Source organism: Oncorhynchus nerka, linkage group LG23, assembly GCF_034236695.1.
Source record: "Oncorhynchus nerka isolate Pitt River linkage group LG23, Oner_Uvic_2.0, whole genome shotgun sequence".
Classification (NCBI taxonomy): Eukaryota; Metazoa; Chordata; class Actinopteri; order Salmoniformes; family Salmonidae; genus Oncorhynchus; species Oncorhynchus nerka.
Window position 1 is genome coordinate 56938730 of NC_088418.1, and position 12957 is coordinate 56951686.

Here is a 12957-nt window from a genome sequence, read left to right on the forward strand (position 1 = left end):
TTGTCTTTTTTGTCTTGGTTGAATTTCTTAATTTTAAGTTCCTTTATTTCTGTAGACAACTTGACACTTCATGACCTAACCAGGAAAACTCAATGTGAAACTGATTTGTAACTCACAATATAGAGGGACTCTATATAGAGTCCATAGAAATATAATTACTAGAACGGTAAAGCCCCTCACACCACATCAACATTACTGGAACACTCGTGGGTACACTCAATATGGCTGAAAGTAACTATTTATATGGCTTAGTACTTGGGCTAAAGCTGACTCACACTACAGAGTGTGCATCTTCATCACTCTGTGCATCTTCATCAGGGAATTGTTTGATCCAGGGGGACTGGTGCATTGACAGCCGGCCTGAGCCTAATTCCATTTAAGACTATGAGGTTGTGACCAGTGTGGTGGTACTGAGACTGGTCCAGAGTGAGAGCCGCTCTAATCCGAGAGAGGAGAGGAGAGGAGGAGAGGAGAGGAGAGGAGAGAGGAGAGGAGAGGAGAGGAGAGAGAGCTGGACTAATCAGGAGAGTGGAGATAATATCTCCTAACCACAAACATCAGTCAGAATGGGGCTCTCAGGACCTCCATGATGATTCAGAAATATCAGGTTTCTGGAGACACATGGTCCTTTATATTAACATCCCTGGTTCCATTGTCATACACATGCACAGTAAGTCACAATACATCAATACAAGCCATATGTCTCTCCCTTTTACTCACACACATACACTGTTCAACACACGGAAGCCCCCCCCCCACACACACACACTACCACACACCACTTCCCGCCCCCACCAGCAACAAAAACACACTCACTACATGTGCTGTGACTGATATGTGAGTCTGTTAGGAGTTGGTTGACAGCCCTAAGGAATATCTCCTCTCAGTGCTCCTCTCCTCTCCCTTCTTTAGCCCCATCTTCACTCATTAAATATGAAAGAGGCTGGTTCATGTTCTCACCTCCACTGAGCTCCACACACAGAAAAACACCACACAGATCAAAGTCCTGCCATGTATTTCTGCCACGCACCACTCCGTCTAATGAAACACCCTTCTATTAAAACCACCTGAGCTTTAGAGCTAGGCAGGCAGTCTGTCTGTCTGTCTTCAGCAGAGCTTCAGAGCTAGGCAGGCAGTCGGTCTGTCTGTGTCTTCAGCAGAGCTTCAGAGCTAGGCAGGCAGTCTGTCTGTCTGTGTCTTCAGCAGAGCTTCAGAGCTAGGCAGGCAGTCTGTCTGTCTTCAGCAGAGCTTCAGAGCTAGGCAGGCAGTCTGTCTGTCTTCAGCAGAGCTTCAGAGCTAGGCAGGCAGTCTGTCTGTGTCTTCAGCAGAGCTTCAGAGATACACACAACACCACACTGCAGGTAGCCAATATCTCTAGATTCCTACTGTTTGTTTCAACGTCACTGTTTTTGGCTTAAAAGGTCTTGTGTAGAGCACATGCATACAACACACACAGAAACATGCGCGCGCGCGCGCACACACGCACACACACACACACACACACACACACACACACACACACACACACACACACACACACACACACACACACACACACACACACACACACACACACACACACACACACACACACACGCACGCACGCACGCACGCAACCCCCCCCCCCACACACACACATACATACACAGTGGTGAGTATGTTTATGTGTGTGTTCAGTAAATGTGTTCTAAATGCTGAACTCCAGAAGACTCTCGCTCCACTAAGCACAGTCACAGCCCCTGTCAGTTAGTAGCGTGGGAGGAATGATTCCATGGATCTGGGAGAGACAGAGAGAAAGAGAGTTGTGCTGTCCATTAGCCTGCAGCGCTGAAGGGCCACTTTGTCACTGTAACAATTTGTGCTCTTTATAGGGCCAACACACAGTCTAAACGCTGCTGTGGAGGAGCTGTCAACTCCCAGGAAGCCTAAGGAAGGATACATCTGAAGGAGCTCCAGTGTTAAACGTGGTATAGTGTTTTAGAGTACATCCCTTGTCCCAGGTCAATTCACCTTACATTAGTGACAATTATAATGGTATAGAACAGGTATTCCCAAACTGGGGTACGCGTATCCCTGGCAATGCCGTCGGGGGTACACCAAATAAAATGTGATTCGCATTTAAATCATTTTAAAAAGTCAATTTTCAAACAGTCCATTTAGTAAGGCCCATAGAGACATATACCAGCTCTACTGGTAGTACTGCTACTACCAGCTGCTACTACCAGCAGTACTACACCTGCACCGGTTGACGACACAAGTTGTTCTGCTTCCACGAGCACATCCAATGCTAGCATCAGTAATTCTAACTTTGTTGTTAGCCCAGCTAGCATGGACACTGACAGTTGTGAAGCTGATGCAGCCGAAGAGCTACTGCCCCCTTACCCGGGAAGTCACCGAACAACAGACAGGGACAATAGACCATTGAAGAGGCACAAATATGATGAGAACTATATTGATTGGGGTTCACTTATATTGGGAGTAGTGCCTTTCCTCAGCCACATTGTGGTATATGTGCAAAAGTACTATCTCACAACTCGATAAACCTTCACTCTTGCACATAATAAAGATTACTTTTGAGTAGTAAGACATGTATAAAAGCAACAGATACCATTAATTAGAAGGGGCTAGAAGCGTCTTATATGGTGAACTACCGAGTGGCTAGGACAGGCAAGCCCCATACTATTGTGGAGGACTTCATTCTTCCTGCTGCCTCAGAAATGGCTGGGACAATGCTGGGGAAACAGGCCAAAAAAAACTATAGACAATACCTTCATCAAACAACGCATCAGTGACATGGCAGGAGATGTTTTGAAACAATTTCTGCTTCACATACAAGCAAGCCATTGAATTCTATGCTTTACAGCTGGATGAGTCAACAGACATGACGGGCCTGGCACAGCTCCTGGTATATGTCCGTTACGTTTATGGGGGGTCAATTAAGGAAGACATCCTCTTCTGCAAACCACTGGAAACCAGGACAACAGGAGGGGATATTTTTAAAGTACTGGACAGCTTTGTGACACCAAATGGACTTTGGTGGTCAAGATGTGTTGGTATCTGTACTGATGGCGCAAAAGCCCTGACAGGGAGACATAGTGGAGTGGTAACGCGCGTGCAAGTAGTTGCTCCCGACACCACTTGGGTACACTGCAGCATCCACCGAGAGGCTCTTGCTGCCAAGGGAATGCCCGACAGCTTGAAAGACGTTTTGGACACTACAGTGAAAATGGTTAACTTTGTTAAAGCAAGGCGTGAAGAATGGAGTTTAAAGTTTTCTTTACTGACCATAATTTTCACTTGTCTGACTGCTTGCATGATGACGAGTTTCTCACACGACTGTCCTATCTGGGTGATGTTTTTTCTCACCTGAATGATCTGAATCTAGGATTACAAGGACGCATACAACTATATTCAATGTGCGGGACAAAATTGAGGCTATGATTAAGAAGCTGGAGCTCTTCTCTGTCTGCATTATCAAGGGCAACACACAGGTCTTTCCATCATTGTATGATTTTTTGTGTGCAGATGAACTCAAGCTTATGGACAATTTCAAATGTAATATAGCAAAGCACCTGAGTTAGTTGGGTGCGCAATTGCGCAGGTACTTTACCGAAACGGATGACACAAACAACTGGATTCGTTATCCCTTTCATGCCCTGCCTCCAGTCCACTTACCAATATCTGAACAAGAGAGCCTCGTCGAAATTGCAACAAGCTGTTCTGTGAAAATGTAATTTAATCAGAAGCCACTGCCAATTTTATGGATTGGGCTGCGCACAGAGTATCCCGCCTTGGCAAATCGCATTGTTAAGACACTGATGCCCTTTGCAACCATGTGCCTATGTGAGAGTGGATTCTCGGCCCTCACTAGCATGAAAACTAAATACAGGCACAGACTGTGTGTGGAAAATGATGTAAGACTGAGACTCTCTCCAATAAAATCCAACATTGCAGAGTTATGTGCATCCTTTCAAGCACACCCTTCTCATTAACCTGTGGTGAGTTATTCACCATTTTCGATGAACAAATAAGGTTTTATATGTAAGATGGCTAAATAAAGAGCAAAAATGATTGATTATTATTATATTATTATTTGTGGTCCTATAAGAGCTCTTTTGTCACTTCCCACGAGCCTGGTTGTGACAAAAACTCACACTCATTCTTATGTTTAATAAATGTATCGTATAGTGTGTGTGTGGCAGGCTTACAATGACAGAAAAAACAACATTTGAGAGTGCGCTGACGCAGCTGGAGGTTGAATGTTTGAAGGAGTATGGGACTATAAAAGGTTTGGGAACCACTGGTATAGAGCAAAGAGACAGCCACTACTGAGTGTTGAAATAAAACAATGGGTTTTCCCACAGGGTTTACCATGCAGTCTGAGAACTGTCGACATCAGTAGGCTAGGCCTCAGTAAATGTTCCTTTGGTTTATTCCATTTTGCTTTCAGCAGGGGGGTTCTCTAAGTTCTCCCCCTTCTTTCACTCTCTCCTCCTCGATCTCATTCCCTGTTCGTCCATCCTCTCCTCTCCTGTCCGCTCCTCTCTCCCTGTTTGAACAGCTCTAAAGGAAAACACTTTAAAATGCACTCGTACAGAGGGACTTTTTGAAGTAAAGTTTCATGCTCTCATGCTCATGCATATTTCATCTGGCCTTTCTAATTCTGTCTGAGGAGAGGAACAGCCCATGTTACCCATGTTCCCCTGCTTTCCCTTTCCCTTTCTTCAGGGGAGGAGCTGGCTGAAGTGAATTCAGGTCACCTGCAGCACATGGGACTGTTTCGTCTCTGATGTCGCACCCCCTTCCCACTGGTGCCTGCTTAGACAGGAGACCAATACATCTCAACTTTTTCCTTCAGCCGCTTCCTCCACTCGCTGAGTATCTCTCCAGGGTATTCCCACTGAGAGTCAGGTGTGTAAACACCCCAAGGGCCTTATTCCAATACTCAAAATATGGGTTGGAGTTAGCAAAGTCATGCCCTTAGGCCTCTGTTTTGAAGCCCTCATTTGAAGTGTTTTCTAGAATAGCCTCGCCAGGTCTGATCCCCCACAATTCTCTATAATCTCCACTTCACTTGATTCACTCTCCAAACAGCCATCATTGTTTTGGAATGAACTGAGGAGAGAGCAACGAAGACGGGAGCCAGTAAAGGAAAACGGAAAATGGGAACTAGTGAACTAGTGTGTGTTGTCACAGTGATAGCACCGCCATGCTGAGACAGAGGTAATATCAGTCAGACTGCTGCTGAGAATGAGGAGGAGGAGGGGGAGCAGGAGGAAGAGGAGGAAGTGGTTTGCTGGGTTTATTCTCTTTCCTTGATGAGGTGGTTGCCATATGGAACAGAGGACATCTATATAGACCCTGACACACTGAGATATACTGTATATTAACATGACAGCCCCAGTCCAGCTGAGTCACAACAGCACACAGTATCCGTCTTAAACAGAGTCATAAACCGAAACAAGTCTTAAGAAAGAAGACCTTGAAGGACCTCCCAGTAAACCTTCTCCTTACACTAGGCAGCATTCCATTGACCTAGGTTTATTCGACAAAAGCAATGTTGCAAAAAATGTGATTGGAACACGTGTAATGTAAACAGCACATATAGGAGACATTTTCTAAAGATTGACAACATTTGTTTCCATTCGACAGGGTGGATTTGTTTTTTGTGTAGCTGTATTGCGACAAATGATGATGGAAACTGTTTTCCCAATAAATTATGATAGCAGAATCTTTTTAAGGTACGCTAGGCCCGTGATGTCATGGCCCAAGCATTTGCAAACAAATCATTTTTCTGTACTAAATCCATAAGATGGCCTAATTTGTAAACAGGCTGACAGTGAGTTGTGAGCAAAATAACCAGGAGGGAAGTTGACAATGGCTATTAATAGGCATAAATAAATAGTATTTCTATTGTTGCAGTCCTCAAAAACAATCACATTGAATCAAATTAATCAGATCCATAGGTCGGGGTGCCGACAGTCTAAAATAGATTTTTTCCAAATATAAAAATAAATGTTTTCTTTGCAAGGACAAGGATTGTTCTGACTTTCTAGAATGCCTGAATCACCTTGCTTTTCTGGTTGGCTGGATGGAAGTTTCACCGTCCAATGATTTAAAATCTACAGGAGTGCAAATTAAACTATGGCACAGACCGTGGTGATATGTTGGCACATGAGAATTATACGAATATGGCAAATATGAGTCAATTCTTGCATTCCATCCATGCTGGCTTTCGCGAGCTACCTGCGACAGGACACCGATAGGTGGGAGAGCATACAGACTGTCGGCAATTTATTAATGAGCAATTTGCCTAATAGGGTAATGGAAACACTTCAACTACATCATTTGTAATCGACACTGCAGGTTTCTTTTTTAAGGTGGGACGTCATTACGTCCAGCTGTTTTTATCGACAAAAGATAGTTAAATGGAAACGCGCCGCAGTGGGCAATTGTCACATCCATTTTCTATGCAAACTATCTAAATGTCGACCCCAAAAAAATCACTGGACAAGTTAATGGAATCATAGTTTCCATGGTAACCTGTGGAGGAGGAAGTGAGGGAAGTCTTTTGGGCTGAGCAGATGGTGGGCCATTTGGACTACTAATCCTGCAGACATGTTCCCCTTCTATGCTGCTGTACTTGACCCCTGACCCCTAACTGCACCCACTCAAAATAAGGAGTGGAGTTAGCAAAAGTATTCTCTTAGGCCTAGGTTTTACTCCGCCGCCACTGTCGCCCCCGGAAATGAGCACACCGTTAATGAGCACACCGTTAATGAGCACACCGATAATGAGCACACCGTTAATGAGCACACCGTTAATGAGCACACCGTGGCGTTTCCAACTTGTTTGAACTACAGATTGTGAATCCCAATTCTAAGACTATAACAAACACAGTGGATTGGGGAGCTCAGGTGTGACTATAAATCAAAGGTAACCTAGAATTTGGATTCACATCAGTAGTTCAAACAAGTTGGGAAATTCATTATCTCCAAACCAGTGTCTAAATACATTATGTGAAAACTGCGTATTTCTATGATCTGTGGTTAAAAAGATATGCTGAAAGTAAGAAACAAAATTGCTTCTCTATGACATCACAGGGTAGGATTAAAAGTAAAAAAGGTGATTTTCAAAACCAGCAATGACTTTTTAGCCAGAGGTAGGGTATTTTATTTCTCCCCATATCAACGCAACCATTTTAAAAATCACTGTTTAACGTTTGTTTAACTTCACTGTTGAACTTTTGTTTTTTACTTTTACCTCGTTTTTACCTCTTACTTTTTCTACAAAACATAGAAATGTGCCGTTTTCAGATATGTAGACACTGGTAGTGTGCTGATGATAATGCAAATGAGGTTGAAAAGTGGTGGAGTTGCCCTTTAAGTTCTTCAGGAAAGCTAAGGGAGTATGTTTGTCCGAAAGCAATGATGTTCAAAAGCCATCTAAGCTCAGCTGATCTCTCCCTTCACAGCGAGGGTAAAACAACCAGTGGAGCAGAGCAGGTGACTTACTCAGGTAGAACAGCCTATTACTAGAGTTGATTTAGGTGCTGTGGAGGGAGGATGCAGAAGAGAGGAAGGGAGGGGGAAGCATGGATGGTTGAGGATGATTAACCATTAAGTGTGTCTGGAGTGGGGCGGAGTGTGACTGGGCTACTGAAGGACTCCTACCTCTCCTCTTCAGCCTCTCCTCTCAACGGGCTGGGAGAAGGACACACACACACATCCAGCCATGCATTCACCCGTGCACACGCACAAATACTCCGGAAGTCATTCGCCATCTCACGATGGGACATTATCATACACAAACACACACCAAACGCTGCGTCCTCCTCCTCATCTCCAGTCCTCAGGCATCCTCCAGACGAGTGTGTTCTCAGAATATACCCATCAATCATGTCACACAGGCACAGGCCCTCCCTTCTCCTCTCCTGCTGGAGGCTCAAGGTGAGGGAGGACGCCACAACATTTACTCAACACACACAAGATCACACACACACGCTCACAAGATCACACACACGCACAAGCACACGCTCACAAGCACACGCTCACACACACACACGCACGCATAAGCTCACACACGCACACGCTAACGCACGCACACACACACATCTATCTGAGCAGCACTGAGAGGGGTGAAGCATAAGGTCAGTGTCCTCAAACCACTCCTAACACCACACCAACCTGATGTGTGAGTATCTGAGTATGTGAGCACGACAGAAAGACAAGCCATCAAATAAGGCCATTAGGAAAGAACATGTCGACCTTTCAACCCTAAAAGCCTTCCCTCTTCCCTGCCAGTCTCATCTGCACACAGAAATAGGTTTTTACAGCCGGACAGAAAAACAAGTGCTGCTATTTCCCCCGGAGACTGTTTTCACTGGGAGGAGACGAGAGAGTGAGCTCTGCGCTAACGGGTGAGACACGATGATAACTTTGTCTGGCGCGTCTCAGGCATGCTCCGTTTTACATGACTAGAATATAATTACCTTTGCCCTGGCCTTGTCCCCCCCCCCTCTCCCTCTCTCTCTGAGGCCTCGATCTCTTCACAGAGATGACGTCAAAACAGACAATACATAAAGAAACACAATGGAACAAAGCAGCCATTTAAAAGCTTCAACCTTCAACCTCCTCCCAATGCCATCACAGCCCAGATCCATATCAGTCACACCAGTCCCTCCTAACCAAAGCCTTTCATTGGTTACACTGGATTCTAGATGGGATGTGTGTTGTGCGACAGCTTCTTAGGATAGAACTAACCTGACTTTTAAATGATGAAATGCATTGAAATAGTGACGACCGACAGGCAGACAGGCAGGATTAGTTCTTGTTTTTTTCCCTTCTACGTATCAGGGGGATTCTGTTGGCTTCTCTGAAGGCACAGTGAGCTAGCAGACAGGTTGTATGTAGAACAGGAGAGAAAGAGACAGAGACAACTCTCAAAACAGGGGAGCCTGTTCTGTCTTCTCATCCAGCAAATATGTGGTAAAACAGGAAAACAAGCTGGCTTTGAGGGAGAAGGAAGGAAGACAGAATTAAACAGCAGGCTTTGATTTGAAGACGGTCCTATTCCTCTTTCCCTCAAGTAAAAAAAACTAAAGAGGACAGCAGGAAGATACAGGAGAGAGAGAGAAAGAGAGAGAGAAGGGGGGAGAGAGAGAGGTTATGTAAGCAAGCCATTGAGCTCCTCTGATGATGAGCTCTCTCTCTATTATCACTGATGTGCCTTTGAACAGGGGGAATCAGCTGACAACCACTCTGCTGCTGGCGCACCCCCCCCCACACACACCCACCCGCCCACCCCCAAGCAAAACACACACACAGGTAGCAGACATATGCCTGAATAATTGACAGATCTGCATGTATAAGTTGTTTATAGATCAGAATGAATGTATATTGCTGTTTCTTCAGTGTGTGTGTTCCTTCCATCCTCAGGGCTCCATGTCTCCCTGTTTGGTGGGTCTCTCCTCCTACCTCTCGTCTGTTGTTCAGAGACAGACTTTAGACCCCACCCAGTGATCCTGTTAACGTTCACCAGAGCGTGGGCACACACACACACTACACCCCTGCTCCACATGCCTCCTAATCAATACACAATATACAGGCCTGCTTCGCTGCTACCCAGCTGTCAGCTAGTGAAACATGGGCAGATTCTCACTAACGTTCCCCTGATTATAGCTCCTAGCCCCGGCGTGGGCCCTGGGGATCCCCTCTTAGATCCCCTTCTCCAGCTGGTTGAGGCTCTACATGGAACCATAAGCCCCGTCTCTCCCAGGGCCAGCGATCACTGGATGATCTGTCCAACTAGATCAATATTCATTTCCTTCACATACAGTACATCACATCTCGTAGCATGGAACGTCCTGACTAAAGGAACGGGATTGGAGGTACCCAGATTCACATCTCGTAGCATGGAACGTCCTGACTAAAGGAACGGGATTGGAGGTACCCAGATTCACATCTCCTGGCATGGAACGTCCTGACTAAAGGAACGGGATTGGAGGTACCCAGATTCACATCTCATAGCATGGAACGTCCTGACTAAAGGAACGGGATTGGAGGTACCCAGATTCACATCTCGTAGCATGGAACGTCCTGACTGGAGGAACGGGATTGGAGGTACCCAGATTCACATCTCGTAGCATGGAACGTCCTGACTAAAGGAACGGGATTGGAGGTTCCCAGATTCACATCTCGTAGCATGGAACGTCCTGACTGGAGAACGGGATTGGAGGTACCCAGATCCACATCTCGTAGCATGGAACGTCCTGACTGGAGGAACGGGATTGGAGGTACCCAGATTCACATCACATAGCATGGAACATCCTGACTAAAGGAACGGGATTGGAGGTACCCAGATTCACATCTCGTAGCATGGAACGTCCTGACTGGAGGAACGGGATTGGAGGTACCCAGATTCACATCACATAGCATGGAACGTCCTGACTAAAGGAACGGGATTGGAGGTACCCAGATTCACATCTCGTAGCATGGAACGTCCTGACTGGAGGAACGGGATTGGAGGTACCCAGATGAACAAGATCAGGGATGGGCAACTTTGATAGGGGTGGGAGCCACAAAAAATGTGAACTCATCATGAGTAGCCCTGCGTACCCACATTCATACTGCCCCCTCACACATATTGTGAGCAGAACATTTTAGTGGCCCCCCTTTTGACAGTGGAGATCATTTGTTTGTTTGTTTTAAAGAAAAGTGCAGTTCCACATATTTTGCCATGAGGCGGAGAGAAGATTTAGCAATTTTATAACAAATTTCATGTAATTCTACTCATTTTGCCATGAGTCAGAAAGGAAAATGAGCTGCTCTCAGGTTTTAATATGATATCTGAGTGAGACTGACTAACAAAGTCAATGGGGGCCCCACGGCCTGTAATTCAACCATGATAGCCTGCCTCTAAACTAACCTAGCAATCCATTTTTGTTTTGCTGACATTGACTGACAATCAGTGACTGACATAAGAGAAAAAGTGATCTGAGGGCTTCAAAAGGGAGGCTGCCAGTTGCCCATCCCTGAACTAGACCAAGATGGTTTCCTGGGATTCATCTTCCTAAGACATTCTCTTTCTTGTCATCTTCCAAAGTGATCAACTATCTTCCTGTCTCCTCCATCCTCCTGGTTATCTTTCGCATGGCCTGAGAATACTGGAGCCCTACTGTCTGTGTATATACAGTATGTGTGTGTGTGGGGGGGGGGAGTGGTGAGAGTGGTGAATGTGATTGTGAGACAAACTGTGGCTGTGTGAGTAAGTGTTTATCAGACAGGCATGATTGACTAAGCTGGGCTCAGCTAGAATGATTCACTCCACAAATGAGACCTCATCTCAAACCTGCTGACTGTCTCTGTGTCTGATATGAGCTCCATTCTCCTCAGCCTGACTGTCTCCGTGTCTGATATGAGCTCCATTCTCCTCAGCCTGACTGTCTCTGTGTCTGATATGAGCTCCATTCTCCTCAGCCTGACTGTCTCTGTGTCTGATATGAGCTCCATTCTCCTCAGCCTGACTGTCTCTGTGTCTGATATGAGCTCCATTCTCCTCAGCCTGACTGTCTCTGTTTCTGATATGAGCTCCATTCTCCTCAGCCTGAACGTCTCTGTGTCTGATATGAGCTCCATTCTACTCAGCCTGACTGTCTCTGTGTCTGATATGAGCTCCATTCTCCTCAGCCTGACTGTGTCTGTTTCTGATATGAGCTCCATTCTCCTCAGCCTGACTGTCTCTGTGTCTGATATGAGCTCCATTCTCCTCAGCCTGACTGTCTCTGTGTCTGATATGAGCTCCATTCTTCTCAGTCTGACTGTCTCTGTTTCTGATATGAGCTCCATTCTCCTCAGCCTGACTGTCTATGTGTCTGATATGAGCTCCATTCTCCTCAGTCTGACTGTCTCTGTTTCTGATATGAGCTCCATTCCCATCAGTCTGACTGTCTCTGTTTCTGATATGAGCTCCATTCTCCTCAGCCTGACTGTCTCTGTGTCTGATATGAGCTTCATTCTCCTCAGTCTGACTGTCTCTGTGTCTGATATGAGGTCCATTCCCCTCCACCTTATAACGCTGCCATACCCCTGTCTACTATTCAACAGATAAATCTCACCCAGACGAGGGAGAGAGAGAGAGATAGAGAAGAGGTGATAGGAGAAAGATGGAGGGTGAGACTGATGGGGAAGATAGAGCGGGAGATAGGATGACATAGAGAGAATGAGACAGGGGAACAGAGAGCGATGAGAGTGAGAGAGAAATGAGGTAGAAAAAAAGAGGAGAGAGAGAGAGAGGGGGGGGAGACAGAGTGGGAGACAGCGGGGAAGACAGAGTGGGAGACATAACGGGAGAGAGGAGAGAGAGAGAGAGGGGGAGACAGAGTGGGAGACAGCGGGGAAGACAGAGTGGGAGACAGCGGGGGAAGACAGAGTGGGAGACATAACGGGAGAGAGAGAGAGGGGAAGACAGAGTGGGAGACAGCGGGGAAGACAGAGTGGGAGACAGCGGGGGAAGACAGTGTGGGAGACATAACGGGAGAGAGAGAGAGAGAGAGAGAGAGAGGGGGAAGACAGAGTGGGAGACATAACGGGAGAGAGAGAGAGAGAGAGAGAGGGGGAAGACAGAGTGGGAGACAGCGGGGAAGACAGAGTGGGAGACATAACGGGAGAGAGAGAGGGGGAAGACAGAGTGGGAGACATAACGGGAGAGAGAGAGAGAGGGAAGACAGAGTGGGAGACATAACGGGAGAGAGAGAGAGGGAAGACAGAGTGGGAGACATAACGGGAGAGAGAGAGAGGGAAGACAGAGTGGGAGACATAACGGGAGAGAGAGAGGGGGAAGACAGAGTGGGAGCCATAACGGGAGAGAGAGAGGGAAGACAGAGTGGGAGACATAACGGGAGAGAGAGAGAGGGAAGACAGAGTGGGAGACATAACGGGAGAGAGAGAGAGGGAAGAC

General features: G+C 46.3%; 1 protein-coding gene across 5 annotated transcripts in view; it reads right to left on the reverse strand.

The window, feature by feature from the left end:
• The window catches only part of LOC115119208 (membrane-associated guanylate kinase, WW and PDZ domain-containing protein 2-like), a 385811-nt gene that overhangs the window by 64567 nt on the left and 308287 nt on the right, over positions 1-12957 (reverse strand). The window lies entirely within an intron of this gene.